This window comes from Podarcis tiliguerta, assembly GCF_965153285.1.
Source record: "Podarcis tiliguerta genome assembly, chromosome: 8".
Lineage (NCBI taxonomy): Eukaryota > Metazoa > Chordata > Lepidosauria > Squamata > Lacertidae > Podarcis > Podarcis tiliguerta.
Window position 1 is genome coordinate 64,547,218 of NC_139541.1, and position 20,714 is coordinate 64,567,931.

General features: G+C 43.9%; 1 protein-coding gene across 50 annotated transcripts in view; it reads left to right on the top strand.

Annotated features, from left to right (window-relative positions):
• The window catches only part of EPB41 (erythrocyte membrane protein band 4.1), a 136,124-nt gene that overhangs the window by 38,471 nt on the left and 76,939 nt on the right, over nucleotides 1-20,714 (top strand). For 9 of the 50 annotated variants that reach the window (XM_083454829.1, XM_083454831.1, XM_083454830.1 and 6 more), the window contains exon 1: nucleotides 3,890-4,045. The exons of 32 other annotated variants lie outside the window; for them this stretch is intronic. The gene's annotated coding sequence lies outside the window, so the exon portion shown is untranslated. Of the gene's footprint in view, nucleotides 1-3,876; nucleotides 4,046-20,714 lie in introns of those variants that run through there. 9 more of the 50 variants (XM_083454787.1, XM_083454788.1, XM_083454786.1 and 6 more) reach the window with 3 other exon arrangements.

Below are 20,714 nucleotides of genomic sequence, written 5' to 3' on the forward strand. Positions count from 1 at the left end.
ATTCTTCCTGATTTTGTTACTTGCTATTATTGTGGTGGTATCAATGTGCATGGCTTTGTAGAAGAAGACAGGTCCTTGCCTCAAGGAGCTTACAAATAAACGTCAAGGAGGTATCTCCTCTTACAAAAAATAAACGCAGTAGCAGTCACCTGTCAAGTTTCTGGTAACGTCAGAGGAGTCCTGTTTGATTAGAGTAAAGGCCCATCTCCATTTAGACCGCTTCCGTTTCCATAGTGGCCTGCCTCTGGGAAGTCTCTGAGATGAGCAAAGGGAGGCAGTAGAAGGTAGCACCCCTACTCTGAAGCAGTGCCTATTCCCCCATTGCCACTAAGGTGGCAAAGACCTGACTTCACAGAGGACAATGCTCTATCTGAAAGGCTGTCTGTCCAAGTTGGTTTAAAGTATCATAAGAAGGGAGAGCATCGGTCTTGAAGTTGCCCATCAATGGCAGCATGTGAACAATAGATGAAGTACAGGCAACGGCCGATTTACACACGTCCAATTGGTGCATGACTGTCCATGCGCAGATTGTGGTGACCTGGAAGTGACAGGAAAAGAGGGCAGAATGGGGGGTAATGGGGCGGGGCGGTCTTATGTGCGCTTCACAGTCATGTGGAATTATCTGGAACGCAACCCCTGCACAAATCGCGGATTGCCTGTAGACACCCTGGTCACCTGGTCACAGTCTTTCCTACAATGGTGAGGTGAACTTCCAAATTTGCTCCTATGCATACAAATTAGCACATGCGAAGTTTATGCAAATCTGTGTATTCTTCATTGATGCGTAAGTAGTCATAATCCCTGCCAGTCACAAACACTTTAGGGATGAAGCATCCTTTATCTCAATCTCTGGCAGCTGTGGCCCTCTCCAAAGTGTTTGGGGGTAGGAGTTGATCTGGAAAAAGAAAGTTTGACCCTGCCTTTAGTTCTCACAAATTAGCGTTATAATTTATATAATGCAATCTATGCATCTGGTGCTTTTACAATGTACATGTTTGACAGGTTTCCACCCAAAGGGTTTACAATCTGGTTCCTGGGTTTGCTTCCCCCATCCATGTCCCAGCCTCTTTCTTTTGTGTAGTGCCTTTTAGATTGTGTGCCTGAGGGCAGAGACTATCTTATTTTAATGATTTTTCTAAGCCGCTCTGGGAGCCTTCTTCAGCCAAGGAGCAGGGTAAAAATACTAAAAATAAGTAAACACGTCTAAAAATAGACACAGGGAAAAGATAAAGGGTGAAAAATGGAGGTAAGGGTAAACGGGGCAGATGTGTGATTATTGTGATTATAAGTACTTTAGCTTAGTCACAAGAGGTTAATGCATTGATCAAAAGGCTTCCTGGAAAAAGGTGAATTTGGCAGAGGAATTTAGGCGAAGTAAGAGTGGTGATCACACAATGGGGAACAGTTCCATGTATAAGGACATCAAGTTCCTGGCTTGGGGAAGCTTGACCATTGGTAATGGCATGATTGGATAACTGCAGTGTGCTGTTTGTGGGGCTACCTTTGGGGTTCGTCTCTGGAGGCTGTGGCTGGTGCAGAACGTGGTGGCTAGGTTGCTTGTGGAGGCAATTATCACCCACATATAACACCTTGCTATCAGGATTTGCACTGATTGCCAATCTGCTACCAGGCCAAGTTCAGTGTGTTGGTAACTAACATGCCCTGGATAATTCAGGACTAAGTTACATGAGAGACTGCCTTGCTCTTTTTATGTCCGGTGGATCCCTGGGGTCTGTGAGGAAGATTATCCTGCAAGTTCCAAAGATCTCAAACACCAGCTCTGCAGTAACTCTATGGCTTGCCCCTGTTCCTATCGAGAAATGACAGACCCCTCTATCTGCACTTTCCAGAAACAATTTAAGACACTTTTGTTCCAACTGGCTTTCCCAACTGGATAAATGGGTCTTTGCCATGTTTGTTTTGTATTGTTTTAGCTTGTTTTAAATGTATCGGCTTTTATCTGATTTCATTGTACATTGTCTTGAGATGATTGTGTAGAAGGCAATTAATATATTGTTGTTGTTGATGATAATAATAGAAGAAAAGACAGGGTTGTTTCAGGGGGAAGGAAACCTTTTGGAAGCTGGGAGTGCTGGAGGTGGATGAGCATAAGAGCAAAGCCATGTAGGGTTTTGAAGGTAAGGGTGAGAAGTTGGTGCAGGATTCAGGAGGGGTGTAAAAACAGCTCCAGTGATGGTCAGGGAAGTGGCAAACTAGCCCTCCTCTAGCCTGTCGCTGTCATTGGCTCTATCTTTGGTAGGCTGCTCTACCAGACCCATGGGTACCAGCCACCTGTGTTCCACCAAAATAAAGACTGAGAAGCAGGGTGCCTGTTGCAAAACATGTTACTGATTATGCACATGATTTAAAAAGAAAAAGGGATACTACTGGTGCTTTTGCTTTCCGTATGAAGTTGTTATAGAGCTATACTCTAGCGAACCAAAATAAGTAGCATGGGAGTTTTTGTTTGTTTGAAGTGTGTTTGTGTGCAGGAATAATGCTAGTTTTTATCAGTTGGGGCCTGCAGGCAAACCAATTGATTATTTAATTTTTATACCGCTTAATAGATTAAAAATATCTCCGAGTTTAAGACACCTTAAATAAAAAAATTAAAAATACAGTTACAAACATTACCTTAATACAAAAAATACTAATATATATAAATCAATATAAATTCATTTCCCTTCGGACACACTTTCCCCCTCAGCCTCACCCAGGGTCCCAGCAAACTCTCAGCTCACCCACAAAAGTCTCATACTGAGAAGCGTTCCTGGAAACAACGGACATTACCCTAGTCTCAAGCTAGACTTGCTTTATATGGACAGGCCCAAGGCGGATGGTACTTCCTGCCCACAGCTGTGTCCAATTCAGCAACACTTTGCACCCAGTTCCAAGTGCAGCAGGTTTGTTGAGTCCCCCTCCCCCCCGGGGTGGCGGGTGGTCCAGAGGATGGGGAAAGGCCCCCACTCCACACACTCTTCCTTCGCCCTCTGTCCTTTCCTCCTTCTACAGCTGCTATTCCTGCGAACACCAGGTGCCAGGCACAAACAATGGGGAAGGTGTGCTGCTCCCTTGGAGGCATCCGGTTGCTGGCTCTTGGCAACTGGACCAGATGGGCTCCTTGCCCTGTTCCAGCAGCGGTGCTCTAAGATTGTGCAGACATGCTCCCATTGACCAGGCGTACAGGCGACCATATACTCCTCCTTATCATATGCTCTTTCCCCTCTCTCCAGCCAGCTTTGATCCAAATGGGGGTGGTACTGTGTGTATTATGGTTCCTAAAACGTATTACATTTTCGGTGTGATGCCGTTTTGTTTATGAAACCTGCGCACCCCTTGGTGAGAGAAGGGGTGTTGTGTGAGGCCAAAAAAAATCCTTTTAAGAAAGAAATATTTCTTAACGCGCGCGCATCCCCCCTTCCTCTTTATGTGAGGAGGTGGACCGAGAGGAGGCGGCGAGCGGGCGCGCGCGCGCACCATCCCTTCACACTGACCCAGATGGCCGTTGGTCTCATTCGGGTTCTTCCCCCCCCCCCCCACTTTTTGGTGGCGAGCCGCCTCAACAGAAGCACCCCTCAGTTTTGTGCGCGCGCAACCTTTCTCTCCCGCCCCCCACCTTGCTCCATCTGGTGCGCGCGCTTTTATACCTTCCGTTTCCACTACTCCCCCCCCCCCTCAAATAAACCCTCCTCCCCTTCGCGTGCCGCGCGGGCAGGCAGACAGGCGAGCTCGCTGCCCCCATTTCTCTCCCCCCCCCTTAATAATCACACGCACACACTCTCTCTCTTCTCCCCTCCCTTCCCCCAATCGCTGAGCAGCAAAGCGGCTCCGCCTTCCCCTCCCGGCCAATAGAAACTTACTACTATGTTATGGGGCGGGGGAGCGGGAGGTGGTTGTAGGAGAGAGAGAGAGACAGACCTGGGGCCCCTCTTCCCCCCGCCTCCTTTTCTCCTCCTTCGTTGGGCGCCTTCGGCAAGCACTATCAGCGCCCAGCATCAGCCGCTGGGAAAGAAGGCAGGCAAGTGAGGCGACCATAAACGGCGGGGTAAGGGGAGAACAGCGGAGTGGGGGCCGGGGGAGGGGGGAGAGATTCCACAGCGCGCGCGCGCGCCTCCCGGCCGTTGTTTTTTTCGCTTTTACCTCAGAGAGGGACGCGTGTATCTTGTTTGTGTGGAGGGAGACGGTTGGCGAGCGCTGAGGGGAATGCGCGGGGTGGCGAGTGGCGGCGGCGGCGGCAGCAGCGCAGAGGGGGAGGAGGCTCAGGGGGGAGAGAGCTCTATGGCCCCCGGGAATTGGGTCGCATTTAAATGTGCCGTCCTTTGCCTCAGGCGAGCCTCATGGTGGGGAAAAGGGTAGTAGCGTCGCGCGGCTGTGAGGCGCAGCGGGAGCCTCCTGCGTTGCGCCAGGCGGGGGGCATCGGGATGTGGCGCAGGGAAGGAAAGGGGGTGGTCTCTCTCTCTCGGCTGGATCCCTGCCTGGCGCTGAAGAAAAACCACGTTTAGCGCTAGCGGCGCCTCTTGAAAACCGTATGCGTTGTGTGTGTGTGCGCGCGCTTGTGTGTGCGGGCGCGCGCTTGTGTGTGTGCCTCGCATCATCCCTGCCAGGGGATGGGGAGAATTATGGGATGGGTAGGCTGTGTGACTCCATAAGAAGATCGCCTTAGATTGTTGGTGGGGAAGGGTTGTGAGGGGCGGGGAGAGGAAGGAATTAAAAGGAGAGATGGCGGGTTAGCATCGGGGGGATGGCATCCATTTAGTGTCCTGCTCTCCCTCCTCCTCCTCCTCCTGGAGATTTGCTTGCAGGGTGGGCGGAGAGAGAGAAATATAGATGCGCTAAATTAAAATCTCTCTTCCCTCTTTCTTCCCTCCTCCCATTTTTTAACCTTCTATATTTTTCTGTATTTTTTTTGTCGTCGTAATGACAGGAAAGGAGGAGGATGATGGTGGGCAGAAGGATATGGCAGTGACAGGTTGGGGTGGGGGGGGATAGAGAGGACCTTCTTCCGCAGTTGTATAAGCGTTGGAGGGAGGGGGAGGGGAGAGAAACAAAGCAGCTCAGGTAGAGGGGGATGGCTTGTAACATTGAGATGGATTCCGAGCAGTCAGTTGTTGCTAGCAGATGCTGTTCACATGTGTGCCCAGCTTACAGAGAACGTTGTCGCTGCCTTAAAAACAATACATACTGTTAGTTGTGAGCACTCAATCTTCCTCATTTTTGTTTTGTTTTGATCACATTCATACACGTCTTCCCAAATACAGTTCAGAATATTCTTTTGCTTTTGCTCCTGTGAACATCAAAGAATATTATGTAGGTAGCAGAAGTAGTTTGAAATTTAAAAGTGATATAAAGCTAAACTATTCATGGACACACAATGATTTTTACCTCTCACATTTAAAATAAAGGTTATGGGAAATCTTTGAGATATTTTTTATTTGAATTGGCTGCAATATTTGATGGGTAATGTGTTTATTTCCTGTGGGGTTTTTTTCCCAACCATGGGAAAGAGGATAGGTGGGTCTTTCTTAGATGAGACTGTGATATTTACCCCAACTTTGAAACTGTAGTAACTTGGAGCTACAGATTTTGACCATACGGGGAAATAAAGAGGCAAGATACAAATATTCGTTGAACTGTGTCACATTTCATTCATTTAACACCAAAGGTCTGCAGAAGGAAACAAAGAGAGTGGGATACTAACAGCACATAAACTGGGTGAGCCAACCCTGCCTAAGGCAAGAGGTAGTATTTTGTCTACCCACTTTGCTTAATCTGCACCCTTTGAGATAAGTAAGGAGGCCTTACTGCTTCATCTCCTCCTGGCCTTCACAACTAGGGCTGAATGCTGCAGGTTGGACTTGGAGGTGCTCCTTACCCTGCCAGTGCGTCCCATAGACCTGAAAGTACCGTATTTTTCGCTCTATTGGACGCAGTTTTTCCCCTCCAAAAATTGAGGGAAAATGTGTGTGCGTCCTATGGAGCGAATGCAGGCTTGTGCCATAGCCGCGCGCAAGCCCTCCGCAAGGAGAGGCTGCACGGGGCTATGGATTCTTTAGCCCTGCGCAACCCCTCCGGCAAGGACAGGCTGCGCTGCACGGGGTTAAAGGGGAAGGCAGAACAGCGAGCGGGATCCATCCCGCTCGCTGCCTGGCCTTCTCCCATAGCTGCGCGCAACCCCTCCGGCAAGGAGAGGCTGCACAGGGCTATGGAGTCTTTAGCCCCACGCAGCCTCTCCCAGGAGAGGCTGCACGGGGCTAAAGGGGAAGGCAGAACAGCTAGCGGGATCCATCCCACTCGCTGCCTTGCCTTCTTCCATAGCTGCGCGCAACCCCTCCGGCAAGGAGAGGCTGCACGGGGCTAAAGGGGAAGGCAGAACAGCGAGCGGGATGGATCCCACTCGCTGCCTTTGCCTTCTCCCATAGCCGCGCGCAACCCCTCCGGCAAGGAGAGGCTGCACGGGGCTATGGAGTCTTTAGCCCCACGCAGCCTCTCCTGGGAGAGGCTGCGTGGGGCTAAAGGGGAAGGCAGAACAGCGAGCGGGATGGATCCCACTCGCTGCCTTCGCCTTCTCCCATAGCCGCGTGCAACCCCTCCGGCAAGGAGAGGCTGCACAGGGCTATGGAGTCTTTAGCCCCACGCAGCCTCTCCCAGGAGAGGCTGCACGGGGCTAAAGGGGAAGGCAGAACAGCAAGCGGGATCCATCCCACTCGCTGCCTTTGCCTTCTCCCATAGCCGCGCGCAACCCCTCCGGCAAGGAGAGGCTGCACGGGGCTATGGAGTCTTTAGCCCCACGCAGCCTCTCTTGGGAGAGGCTGCGTGGGGCTAAAGGGGAAGGCAGAACAGCGAGCGGGATCCATCCCACTCGCTGCCTTTGCCTTCTCCCATAGCCGCGCGCAACCCCTCCGGCAAGGAGAGGCTGCACGGGGCTATGGAGTCTTTAGCCCCACGGAGCCTCTCCCGGCAAGGAGAGGCTGCACGGGGCTGAAGGGGAAGGCAAAACAGCGAGCGGGATGGATCCCACTCGCTGCCTTTGCCTTCTCCCATAGCCGCGCGCAACCCCTCCGGCAAGGAGAGGCTGCACGGGGCTGAAGGGGAAGGCAAAACAGCGAGCGGGATGGATCCCGCTCGCTGCCTTTGCCTTCTCCCATAGCCGCGCGCAACCCCTCCGGCAAGGAGAGGCTGCACGGGGCTATGGAGTCTTTAGTCCCACGCAGCCTCTCCTGGGAGAGGCTGCGTGGGGCTAAAGGGGAAGGCAGAACAGCGAGCGGGATGGATCCCACTCGCTGCCTTCGCCTTCTCCCATAGCCGCGCGCAACCCCTCCGGCAAGGAGAGGCTGCACAGGGCTATGGAGTCTTTAGCCCCACGCAGCCTCTCCCAGGAGAGGCTGCACGGGGCTAAAGGGGAAGGCAGAACAGCAAGCGGGATCCATCCCACTAGCTGCCTTTGCCTTCTCCCATAGCCGCGCGCAACCCCTCCGGCAAGGAGAGGCTGCACGGGGCTATGGAGTCTTTAGCCCCACGCAGCCTCTCCCAGGAGAGGCTGCACAGGGCTAAAGGGGAAGGCAGAACAGCGAGCGGGATGGATCCCACTCGCTGCCTTGCCTTCTTCCATAGCTGCGCGCAACCCCTCCGGCAAGGAGAGGCTGCACAGGGCTATGGAGTCTTTATCCCCACGCAGCCTCTCCCGGGAGAGAGAGGCTGCACGGGGTTAAAGGGAAAGCCAGAACAGCGAGCGGGATCCATCCCGCTCGCTGCCTTCCCTTCTTCCAGAGCTGCGCGCAACCCCTCTGGCAGGGAGAGGTTGTGTGCCGCCTGTACGCTGCTCTTTGGGGCTGGGGGGGGAAAATATTTTTTCTTCTTGATTTCCCCCCCTAAAAACTGGGTGCGCCCTATGGTCCGGTGCGTCCTATGGTGCGAAAAATACGGTAAGTCACAGGGCTGCCTTTAAAGTGGCTAAGAGAGCTCACCAGACTTAACTACGTGACAGCTTCCTGCCCCTGCCTGCCGATGTGGCCAGTTGTGACCGCACATACCCAAACCACATTTTAAAAAAGCTTCAAGTAAATGTTCATTCAAAATTTGATGCAGCAGTTTTAACTCCATCCATGTAGCAAGCAGCACATGGATGTGTACATAGCATATGGTGAAGTGGGTATTGGCCCACAAAAGCTTATACAGTCATACCTCGGGTTACAGACGCTTCAGGTTGCATTTTTTCAGGTTATGGACCGCTGAAAGCCGGAAGTACCGGAATTGGTTACTTCCGGGTTTCAGTGGTCGTGCATGCGCAGAAGCGCCAAATCGCAACCCACACATGCGCAGATGCAGCGCTGCGGGTTGCAAATGCTGCGGGTTACGAATGTGCATCCCACATGGATCATGTTTGCAACCCGAGCATCCCCTGTATTGCAGTATGAGGTCCTTAAGACACCATAGAAATCTTTGTTGTTTTTGCTGCTATAGACTTAACACAGTTGCTGTTCTGGAAATAGTAAACATGGATGGCATTAAAATTAATATTACAGAATGCTGTAATAAGGATTACATGTGTGAGGGCTCAGACTGTAACTTAATGTATCTGTAGTCTTTCTGATATATTTTGCACTTCAAGTTTTCTGTATAAGCTGGTAGTAAAGGCTGTATATTACAAATGTATTCGTACTGTGATGAAATATTGCAGTATCAAGTTGTAAAATAAAGGTGTGTGGAGAAAAGGTTTTTCAGATACAATTTCTCTCCTAGGAATCTAGTATTCAGGGTTTTAGCAATATCCACTTTATCTTGAGTCCACTGGCAGCTTTATCAGTTGTACCAGCTGTCAGAGTTTTGTTTAATGATGTAATCCTGTGTTAATAAGAGAATTCCAGCTGCTGAATGCATTGAAGCAGTTCATTTGCCTTTTGTAAACAGTCAAAATATATTGGGCCTTAAATTTCATATTTATTTGTTGCAGACTTACTCATTTTATCAATCTCAAAGAGACCTGGACTGTACAAATCAAGCTATATGTGGCTTCCTGTAACTGAATCTTTTAACTCAATCTATTAGTTATACGATGCTGTGTTTTATTGCTTCATTGAGTAAACCAACAGGGTAATGAAGTGTTAGTTTCCTTGCTAAGGCACTAGATTTTCTACATTCATTCTTTGGCTGATCTGACTATAAAGCAGTCTGAGGTGACTGATAGTAGATTTTGGGGGTTGAAACTGATGGATGAAGATGCTTGAAAACTTCAAATAAATTATTATAATGTACACTAAATTTTGAATGGCTGAAAATAGACACTGGGGCAATGTGCAAAAGGGCTGAGCTGTCACGTCAGTTCTTGGTGACATGCCTACTGCTTTACGCTTCAATATCAGCTTAATCATTTTCTCAGTCCGGAGGATTGTATGTAGCCAAACTTCCCACAGCATGCTTTCTACCAAATCTCTGTTGAGCTGATGGAGTTATGCACCCAGAAATGACTAGTGTGGTGGGTTGTAAATAGTTAGGTTTTCTGTATGAACAGCTTGAGGAGCGCTTAGTGATATTGGAGGATAGAAGTTCACTATCTAATCTGAGCAGTAGTGCCCAGTAGGCCACCTGGCATTGCTGAGGACAACTTTATCCCTTATGATGTCAAACTTTAAATCATTTGTGCCTATTTGTCATGGATAATCCAATCATTCAAAACAACATCCTTGGTTGTGGAAATGTCTTACTTAAAAAGTGCTCAGCTATGAAGTTTAAACTCTTTTATGTGATAAAAACATACCAGCATGGCTGTAGGACTCTTGTTAGATATAAGCCAAAATATATAGTTATGTGGATGATCATTGCGTATAGTCCCGTGTGAATTTATCTCATTTGAAAAGTCACCCTCCCCCGCAAACTGCAAGTGCATTTTCAAAGGCTTAGTTATGGAAGGTAGTTGTCAGATAAATTCTCTCATGAACTGTAATTGTGGCTTATTGTGTAATGGAAAATGACTCCTATAGTTTTCGAACCATCAGCAAGATAACTTACTTGTTCACAGTTTAAACCCCTTGTATTCAAGTATTATTTGATACTATGTTTTTGTTGCTGTGTCCCTTGATGTTTTCTGTTTGCTGCTCTGTATAACAGAGTGAAGTGATCTTCAGTCTTACTTGAAATAAATGAATGTGACATTGAATGTGGCATTGAATTTTGCCATTTTGATTTGCCCTGCTGGAATTTCATTACTTCTAAGACACCACAGCAACATTCAACAAGCAGTAATCTAAAAAGGCTATAGTTCAGTGAAGAGTATATGTAACTATACACAGAAAATCTTCCTGTTTGTGAATGGATGCAGTACTTTCAGTATTGTCACAAACATTTCTTCCAAATTATGTACTTGTTTGTAAAACACAGAATAAGCAGATTTCCTTATAGCAATTTGTTGTATGCACTTTGATTGACATCACATCTATTAAACATTTTATCCCACTTCTCTTCTCTTTAGAGAGGTGCTCAATATTACTTACAAAATCCAACAGAATCAAAACATTAAACTACATTATTAAAACAATAAAATAAGTAACACAGCTGCAAAAAGCATAAGACAAAGCTTAAGAAACCATCCAGTAAATAATAGTTAACTTAATCAATGACAGAGTTAAAGCTCTTCTAAAAGTCTGGTAAGTTAGTTTAACTAAGGTACTCAATGGAGTATATTTTAAATATATTTCATTGATTTTTCAAAATAACATGGAATAGCAACCACCCCACCTAATCCAATTAAGTTTTTTAAAAAAGAAATGTTTTTATTTAATTTTTCCAACAACGTGCAAACATAATACAATACAATAAAATAACTGTGCATTTGTTCACATTTTCCTCTTGAGCTAAGTTCTACATCTGTTGAAATTAATGGGCCTAACGTAGTCATGCCCAGTACAATTTTAATGGGTGTACTCTGAATAGGATTAGTTATGGCTACAACCCACTGTGTAGATATTGTTGGTTTAAGATTTTCAAACTTATGTAAGTCTATTGGAGTTCTTCAGTGAGATAAGTACTGTATTGGGTATGTTTAGGTCACACACTTGGTTCATGAGGAGTAGTGGTGAGTCTTAACTTGTCTGGCCAGTGTCCTGCATAAAGTGAATGTGTGTGCTAGAATCTGATCATATCCAAAATCTTTTGCAACATAGTTGTTTCACAGAATAATCATTCAGGGGTTCCTTGGCAGATGAGCCAGCGTGGAAAAGAGTCCCTGAAAGACGACAGTTTGGAAACCACTGTTGTAGTAGGGGATGAGATTATAAAACTTTTCAGAGAGTAGTACACTGAAGTGCAGACAGATTTGGCTTTGTTTATCAAATGGATTAGATTGGAATGTTCATGGCTTGTAGTTAATCCAGATAATAATATTAGTTGTTAATGCTTGTCCTGTTTAATCTTGTGAGCAGTAGTTCCACATTAAACTTCCAGATATTAACTCATGATGTTCTAGTTCTCATTTAAAGGAGCTGTTTAGTTTTTGGGTAGGTTTTGCTAGTTCTGGGGGTAGGAAGAAGCATTAGTAAAATTTTGGAATTCTCATAAGCAGGGCTTTGTGAAATCTGTAACTATTATAATCATTTTATCTGTCATCTTATCTGGCCACAAATACACTGTCTAGGAAGTGCTGTTGTATTTGTTTTGATAGGCAACTTAAAAAAAAATGGGCTGAGAAAAAAGACCATATCATTAGTGTATCTATCTTCATTTGTGTGTTCATAGGGAAAGCATCTGTGCTGGTAAATGTGCATCTCTTTCATCTTGTGAAGTTTTGTACTTGCCCTCCCACATGCTATGATGGATAGTTTTCCCCATCTGTTGTTGGGAAATCAGAGCAATGTGATATTGCTGACATTAATTGAAAGGGCTTCTTGTAGGTTCAGCACGTGAATTAATTCTTATGAATGCAAGGAAAATCTTTTATTAGGTTGCCTGTGTCACAAGAAGCAGAAAATACCGGTTTTAAAGTATACATGATTTGGCTGTAGGATCCATCTTAGTTTTTCTAACTCAAGCAGCAGCCAAACTTTCCAATGATGAGCATGTGATAACTTTTGTGTTATTGATATAGTAGGAAAAGAGTTACCCTAGAAATTATTGGGTGCTGATTTGCATACGTTTAATTCCTTCTTGCTTTGCTGTATAATCTGTGCTCTGTTACTAGTGCATGGAATCACAGTTGTGCAAGTTGTTTTTAAGAGAAAGTTGGAAGTCTACCATGGATGTACTGGCATTTATGGTGCAGTGGCACTACTGCTTAGCCAAATTTTGCTCACGTGAGGAGGTAAAAGAGCAAAGTTTTTCCTCTTAAGTGTCTGCCTATGGCACAGTAAATCCCCATGATAGTAACATCCACATAGGCAGTCTTGTTGTGTTTGGTATTCGTAGGATAAACCCAAACTTCTGTTCTTAGAAGTGTATGAGCAGGCTGCACTCTACCATTTACTTGAAAACCTGAGACTGTCAAGTTTAACCTTGCATTCAGAAGGGTTGGGTTAGGATAGAAATCAGCCTGGTAGCCATGGGCTAGAAGGAATTACAGTGGTACCTCTGGTTGCGAACAGGATCCGAGCCGGAGGCCCATTCACAACCTGAAAGGAACGCAACCCGCATCTGGGCATGCGCGGGTCGGGATTCACTGCTTCTGCACATGCGCGTGACATCATTTTGCGGGCGAGCGGCGAAACCCGGAAGTAACCCTTTCCGGTACTTCCAGGTCGCCATGGGACGCAACCTGAAAATGCTCAACCTGAAGGAAACGTAACATTCAGTATGACTGTACATGAAGGCAAATGCAGAAAATTCAGTGCAGCCAACCTACCATAGATTAATGGTCTTGAGCAGGGCAGGGCAGGCTACTACTTTTGATGGGCTTATTAGATAGACAGCTGACCCCCAGGCATCTTTGCTTGGTCACATGTGGTCAATAGCCAGGCTAATTTTGAACACTGGCACCATCCAACCATTTTAGGGACTCCACTTTGGATTTGTGTAGGGTTTACTCCTTAGCAGTGTTCGAAACTCCCATTGTTCTAGGCGCATTTTGCAAGAAGGAATTTCCTTAGCATGAGCAGTTTCTGAGCTCTGGGCGCTGTACTGCACCTAAGATTTCAGATTAAAACTGCAGAGTGGAAGGAAAGCACTTTTTCTGCCTCCCCACTTCCAGCTAATCTCTGAAGACTGGAGAAGTGACTTAAGAATATTAGTGGGGTGGGCAGACCATGTGAAAAATGAACATAAGATTTTAGGTGCTGTTCACTCATTTTCAGCTTTGTATTCCTGTTATAAAAAGTGTGCCTTGACATTTCGTTGTTGCACCCATAATCTAGATTTAAGGTGCCATTTAGCTCCTAGCTTTCATATCTCAGTTTCTAACACTGCTCCTTAGCCTCTTTTTAATGATACAGTTCTTACATGGTTCAATATTATCAGTTTCATTCATATCAGTCACACATTTTCCCTGTGTGCTGTACTGATATGGTCTCCTGTCTCTTTGCTTATATTATTTCTGCTAACATGGTCGCACGTGTTTTTGCTTCGGCAAAATAGATCTTATTTTACCTTTTGGAAATTAGTGTTCAAAGTATTAATTTTCTGAAAGTATTTAGGTCTGTAGTGTTCTTTATGGTTTGCGAGTTAACTCTTCTTGCAAAGTAGAAATGATTTACTGCTTAAAGCAGAGGAAATAAACTTAAAATATAGCAGGTTAGGGAAAATGTTTTTACACAAAACACAAATCATCTGAAAAGTTGGTGCTATATTCACTGGTGTGTCATTTTCTCCTCTGCATCCTCATTCGCAGTGACCATGACAGACTAGGAGAGCAATAATCTTGAATCTGGCATTTCCATTCCAAACACATTACTGTGCAGTGTGCCATTGAGTGGAATGGAATTTGTTTCTAAATAATCTATGCTTTTTTTTATTTAGTTTAGTGTTTTATAACCTCTTCCTAAGGTCTGCTGTTCAAAGCAAAAATTGGATATGCTCAGGCTCACTGAATGCAGTGTTGCAAGTTATCAATTTTATGTTGGCCCACCACCTCAGGACAGTAAAACTGTGATCACCCTGCTTGATGACCTGTGTTAGGAGAGAAATAGTGTGAGTGTGACCCTGCTGATTCTCTTCAATTTCTCTTTGACTTTCAATATCATTGACCATGATATCTAGGGCTGGTCGATAAATAATCCAAAACCAGTTTGAATTCATTTCTGGTGAGGCAGCACAAACAATTAAAGTCACAGAAAATGTATGTTACCAATATCTAATTGTTTCCCTTATGGAAACAGTTTTAACTTAAAGTATCAATTAAGCTTGTCATCACTTGGAGAGAAGAATAGGGAGTTTATTTCACTTGTGTGTTTTCCTGACAATACGTTGGAATGTGAAAGTTTCCTAAGTCATAACAGATGTGGGACAAGTGGAGCCCTTACAGGAGGGTGGTAGTCCAAAGTACAAGCCACAGGATGCCAGGTATTTACACTGGCACAAGTACTGACATAGCAGCAACCCTGTGCAGACTTACAAAATATTCACCCAAACAGAAAATCTTAGGGTTATTTTAATAAAGGATGTGGATTTGCTCTAATTAATGACCACGAATGGTGTCTCATCTCAACTTCTGTTGTGGATTTCCTTGTTGTACCTGTCTCTCAGTGAGGATTAGAATTCTGCATTGACCTCATTACTTGGCTTTCTATCTTATTTGTTTTAATAGAATGAATCAATTTTTTTGAGTGAATAATTTTGATTTGTATATGTTACAGCAATGAATGAGAATAAGTATAGCTTTTAAGTTTTGATTTTAAGCAGAGGTTGAATGGGCATCTGTCAGGGATTCTTTAGCTGCTATTCCTGCATTTTGCAGGGGTTGGACTAGATGATTGTCAGAGTCCATTCCAAGTCTACAGTGCTATGATTCTATGATGACATTTTTTATTCCATTTTAAGAGATGCAGGATACAGTAATCTAAGTTATACTCATGGTAGACCCATTGAAATGTTAACTTAGATCCTTTGATTTTAACATGTAGACTCCAAGTATGTCTAATATTAAAAACCTTATACAGAAGTGAGGAACCTTTCTCAGCTCAAGGCCTGCTATCTTGCGTGGGAAACCTTTGATAGGGAGCACTGACATTTGCCAGAGGGAAAAGTAGGTAGGATGTAACTCTTTGCCTTTTGCATAGTAAGTTACATCCAGTCACACAAAAGTTAAAAGTTTCTGTACACACACAAATACTGTATATCCCAACTCCATCAAGGCGAACAAGTATTATCATAGTTAAGGAACATTCCAGCCTGGCTCCTGAAGGCTGGATGGAGAAGCTTGGAGGGTTGCATCAATCCCCCCCCCCCCCCGGGCATCTGAAACTTCACACCTCTGTCATAATATATCTGGGATTGTGGAAAGACATTTATTTCAACCCTCTGAGGAATGCACTGGGTAACTTTGTATGCTCTGGCACCTTTATCCCAATTCATTCATCTGTCTACATTAAAGTCATATCCCTGTAGGTCCTAGTGTGTGAAGATTTTCCATGTTTGTGTAATCTTGCTCTCGGTGATGTATATTGGCACATGGAAGTGATTTTCATATAGAAATTTGGTGGCAATATAATTCATCCTTAGTAGTCCAAGTGACAGAAAGGTGAATGCAATTGTTCACTGAAATGCCCTTTCCTTGCTAATATTGCCCCATGTCCCTTTCTGGGAGTGATTTCTCCTGTTGCTTATTATGCAGTAGCAAATCTCTATATTGGTAACACGCTCCTTCTGTGAGTAACTGTGCTGCTTCACCAGAAATGGGTGTGTTCTATGTACAGTGTTACGAAGGTCAAGTGTATTTTTTACATCCTGTTTTCTTGCATCATTCTGCTACATGAAGACTGCAGTCTGCTGTAGTAAGACTGCAAGTCTATACAAGGTTTCCTGGGAGTAGGAGCCGTTGAAATGGGACTTCTTTCTACATAGGCATGTATAGAAATGCACTGTAAATGTTAAAACTATTGATAATACTAACTTTTTTCTATCTTGTGATTTTCTCTGATAAAATGACAGATTTATAAAACTAAAATCAATGTTTGGCTTCACTCTGATACTACAAACTTTGGAGAAAAAAATTATAGGTCTGGTGTTGAAAGAAGAAAAAGTACTGGGGAACTACTGGGCAGACAACTCATAGGGTTCACCTCAGGTAGCTGTTTGGATCCCAGCCATGATGTATTGTGAGCCAAAGCTAGGCATGTGCTTCTGAAATCAGCTTCATTCTGATATTTCAAACGACTTGTAGCATCAAGTCTGCTTTTCTCTGTTTCTTATCTAGTAAAACTGATAAAAACAAGGCTGCCATCATATGTATGTTTACTTGGGAACAAACTCCATTGAACTTATTGCTGAGTAAACATAGGATCAGGTTGTGAGTCTTGTAGCTTGACCTACTAAGTTTGGTGGGATTTACACTTCAGGATTGCAGGCTTACTTAATGCAGCTTGCCGGATAGCTCCTTACTGCTACTTAAGCTCACAATGTGAAAGAGCAAGGACTGTAGACTTTGGTTACTGCTTATCTTATGAACAATTGATAGGTTTGTGATGTTATAATCACCTAGCACATAAGAAATATACCTACTTCACTAATCAGGTATAATTGTTTACTTTAAAAAAGTGGGTTTTTCATGAAAGTGCTTCTGATCCCTTAGTTCTTATGATAGTATACCAAATAAATTTGTTTTAATTTGCTTTTGAGGAAATACAGAAAGGGTGGCTTTAAGAAGGTTTTGATTACATCAGCAGAAACCAGGCATTTTCTGGCTAGCACAGAGTATGATCATAGCCAGCTTTTTGGTCCCGCGCTGCATTTTTATGCTGGATTTGTTTAAAGGGGCTTCATCACTGTGGTTTTAACTCTAACAATGATATCAACAGTGTTTGCAGAAAAGCGGATTTGTGTGGCTTTTTATTCCTTTATACTCTGAATGTGGATTTTTACAAAATTGTCTTGTTGGTTCTGCTGTAAGCTACATCTACATGCTGAAGCTAATAGGTAATATGTTTGGAATTATGCCTTTAACAATCAGAATTATTTTGGATCTGGATGTAACTTATTGGGTGCAAATTGAAGATGAATACTTGTTTGGAGGCTAATGCGTTGTTTGTTTAGAGTCTTAGATAGATCAAAGCAAAGGAAGCCGTGTTGATTAGGAAGTATTGCAGAATCCATTGTGAGGCATTACCTATTAGGTCCAACCAGAATGTCAGAAAATAGTGAGTAAGCTTTCAAATCCTTCATAACTCTTCATCATAACATCAAGACCATTGTTTGAAATTCCCCAGGTATCAGGCATGTTTTGCTACTGGAGAAGGTCCATTTGCAACTACATGGAGTTTTCTGGGTGCTAGGTTGGCACCCATAGTTTAAAAACCTCTGCCTTAGTCCATTGTTAATACCACTTCCATTTCTGTTTTTTCTGCTTGCAGCATACTGGGACAAGTGAATTATTGTAAGAGCAAGCTACAGTCAAGCAATGCATTTGAGATTGTAGAATCATAGCATTGGAAGATAACCCTGAGGGTTATCTAGTTCAACTCCATGGCAAATAGACATTCTGTTGTGGTGACAGATCATATATTTAAGGCACCATTTGGTGCCTAGCTTATATATCTGAGTTTCTAACAGCCTGGTGAAGAATTCTGTAGAACTCTAAGAAAGATATTTCTAAACCATGGACTTTGTTATGCCTCTCTAATTGCAAACAGCAATTTTTTAAAAAGTGCATTGAGGGCATGAAGCAAATGACTTATTATTGTGAATTTTGTGAAGTAAAATAATACAAAAGTTTCCTGACACTTTAACAGGAAAAAAACCACATTTGTGGGAGGCTACATATTTGATCACACAAACAGTGAAATGGTTGCGGGTTGCTTTTTCCAGACCAGACAAAATTGCCTCTCAACTGCTTTTCCATTGCAATGGGAGCAAGATGGTATCTTTTTCTCTGCAGGTGGAAAAGCAGGTTGGGAGATTGACTGTGATCAGAAAAAAATCCCCTTCAGCACTTCTCTGACCAAATCATAACCTCCTTTGGGTGCTAATCATAAAACATAATGAAGTAAAATAAAGTGAATTTTACACTGGTCTTCCATATAATGCTAGTTTTGCCCTACGAAAGGTAAATAAGATCAGCTAAAATCAGTCAGTTTTGTCCTGAATTTCATTGAGAAGTGGGTTGAAACCTAAGACACTTAACATGAAACAGTAGCTTAAATCTGGGAACACTGATTATTCCTAATAGTTCCATCAAAATACAGAAAATGATATCTGAACTTGGCCATAGTGGATGACATTCAGTGATGTTCACTCATTTCTGCAATGGAAATCTGCTTGCACAAGTGAAACCTTTTGTTTCTCTTTTCCCCACTCTAGTCCCTGCACCCCTCCATTCTGCTCTGGAAATTTCACTGACTCCTGAAGTAGATTTTGGGGGTACAGGGGAGAGGAGAAGCTCTGTGGCATGAACAGATGCATGCTTAACGCTATTGTGGATCTTGCCCAGTCAGTGTTTCCATTGTATAACCCACCCCTTTTCTACTTTGTTTTTGACATTAGCTATACAGTCATACCTCGGGTTGAATGCGCTTCGGGTTGAGCGTGTTTGAGTTGCGCTCCGTGGCAACCCAGAAGTAATGTGTTACTTCCGGCTTTCGCTGCTTGCGCATGTGCAGACACTCAAAATGACGCCACACACATGCGCAGAAGCGGCGAAAAGTGACGCGTGCGTGCGCAGACGTGCCGCCGCTAGTTACGTTTGCTTCCGGAATGGATCCTGTTCGTATCCAGAGGTACCACTGTATTGTGATGGTTTTATCTTTTACTTAATATAGTTTCCTGTTTGAATTAGCATCTTGGGAATCATTTAAGCTGCAGTAAGACTGAACAGTTATTTGGGAGTGAACCTTACTGTACACAGTGGGATTTACTTCTAAGTAAACATACACACAGGCTGTCTTTGAAAATGAAAACTGAAAATTGCAGACTGATTGTCCTGTGTCTGAGAGTTCTAAAAGAAGCCTGTATTTAGCACAACAGAGAGAAGGGGGAAATCAAAAGATTGCTTTAAAACTGGCCCAGGTTTTCATAGCATATGCCCCCCTGCTGCCTTCCTAGCAACATCTGCGTTGGAGGTTCTCCTAAATGGAATCAGGGATATTAAGTATTTCCCAGTTGAGTGTTTTTAATACAAAATGAAACAGAAGCTTAATCGGGCAGCTGCTTGGGACCAGGGATACATTGGGGAAATCTTTATCAGCTGGATATCTATTGGAAAAGAAGTTCTGGACAAAAGGAAGAGGGAAATCCAATATTAATGGCAAGAACAAAGAGAAAATAAGCCCGTTTATAAGGTGAGGTGGGGAGGACTGTGTGGTTTGACTGATGAAAGAAAGGGGACCAGACTTCAGAAGTTCAAATTGAACATGGAAATTTACAGATTAGTCTGAGTAAATTATAACCTATTCTGAATTGAGTCATTACATTGATAATGTAAATGTGAGTTGAGGACTGAACGACTTAAATCGCTGAATACATCAATTTGCACACCACAAGACAACAAAATTGGTCTTTGTTTATTTCAGGTATTATTGTTGGTCCTAATTTTCCCTGCATTAATGCCATCTATCCTGTTTTGTTTGTTGTTGGATATTCTTGTTTTTATTCTTGATATGAACTTTGGAAATTATTTTTAATTGAAATGTGGACTAATTTCCCCCTAAATTCTTCAACTGTTTCCAAAAACTGGACCTACAAATAGTGAGCATCTGAACACGGATCTCGAAACATATCTCGAAACACAGGCAGCCCCACAGAAAACCCTGCTCTAAGTTGCTGTACAGCAGGTGTCTGATATTTTAGGGATTTCAATGAGAGACTCTCTGGCAGAATGTACTGAGTATGTAAGGTGGTAACATGGTCTCTCAAGTAACCTGATAACAAGCTGTATAGGGCCTTGCATGTACATGCATTTTGAACTCTGCTAGGTAGCAGAATTGCTTAATTGGAGCTGTGCCAACTGTGGTGTCAAGTCTGCTATGGAGGTAGACAAATTTGTCTCCAGAGTGGCTAGCAAGCAAATCGCAGCAGGTCTCTGAGGTGCCCTGGACATTGCCCACTGATACACATGTCAACAATTCATGGACCTGACGAGCTCTGCTGGATGATTCATTGAGGATGTGATGGAGGTATCAAAATATTTCCTTTTTGCTGCTTTCACCATCAAATAGGCACAATTCACGTTCAGCCAGCTTCACAGCAGGACTTTTGTCACCTGTTTTCCTGCTGTCTTCCAGCCGGTTTCATAGAATGCAGATCCCCAGTATACTATAGGGCTAAAACATTTTTTTCCTGTATTGGAGAGGGTGCTTCAGAGCAATTGTATTGGTTGTACTCAGCATCTTGTCATTCCACAGCAAGACCAGGGCTTTGGCAGGATCACAGAGTGCTATCAGAAGCACTTTTTCCATTCTAGATATGCTTAACTACTCAGTTGAAAGGGTTGTTAGATAATAATGGCAATGTTAAACAGCTAATAGCTTCTTAGGGTGTTTAAAGTCACCATATACATCAGAAACAAGAGAATATGATTTTGACTGCTTTGTTTTATCCAATATAATATAATACAGAACAAGCTCATAATACATAAACACTTATTGCCA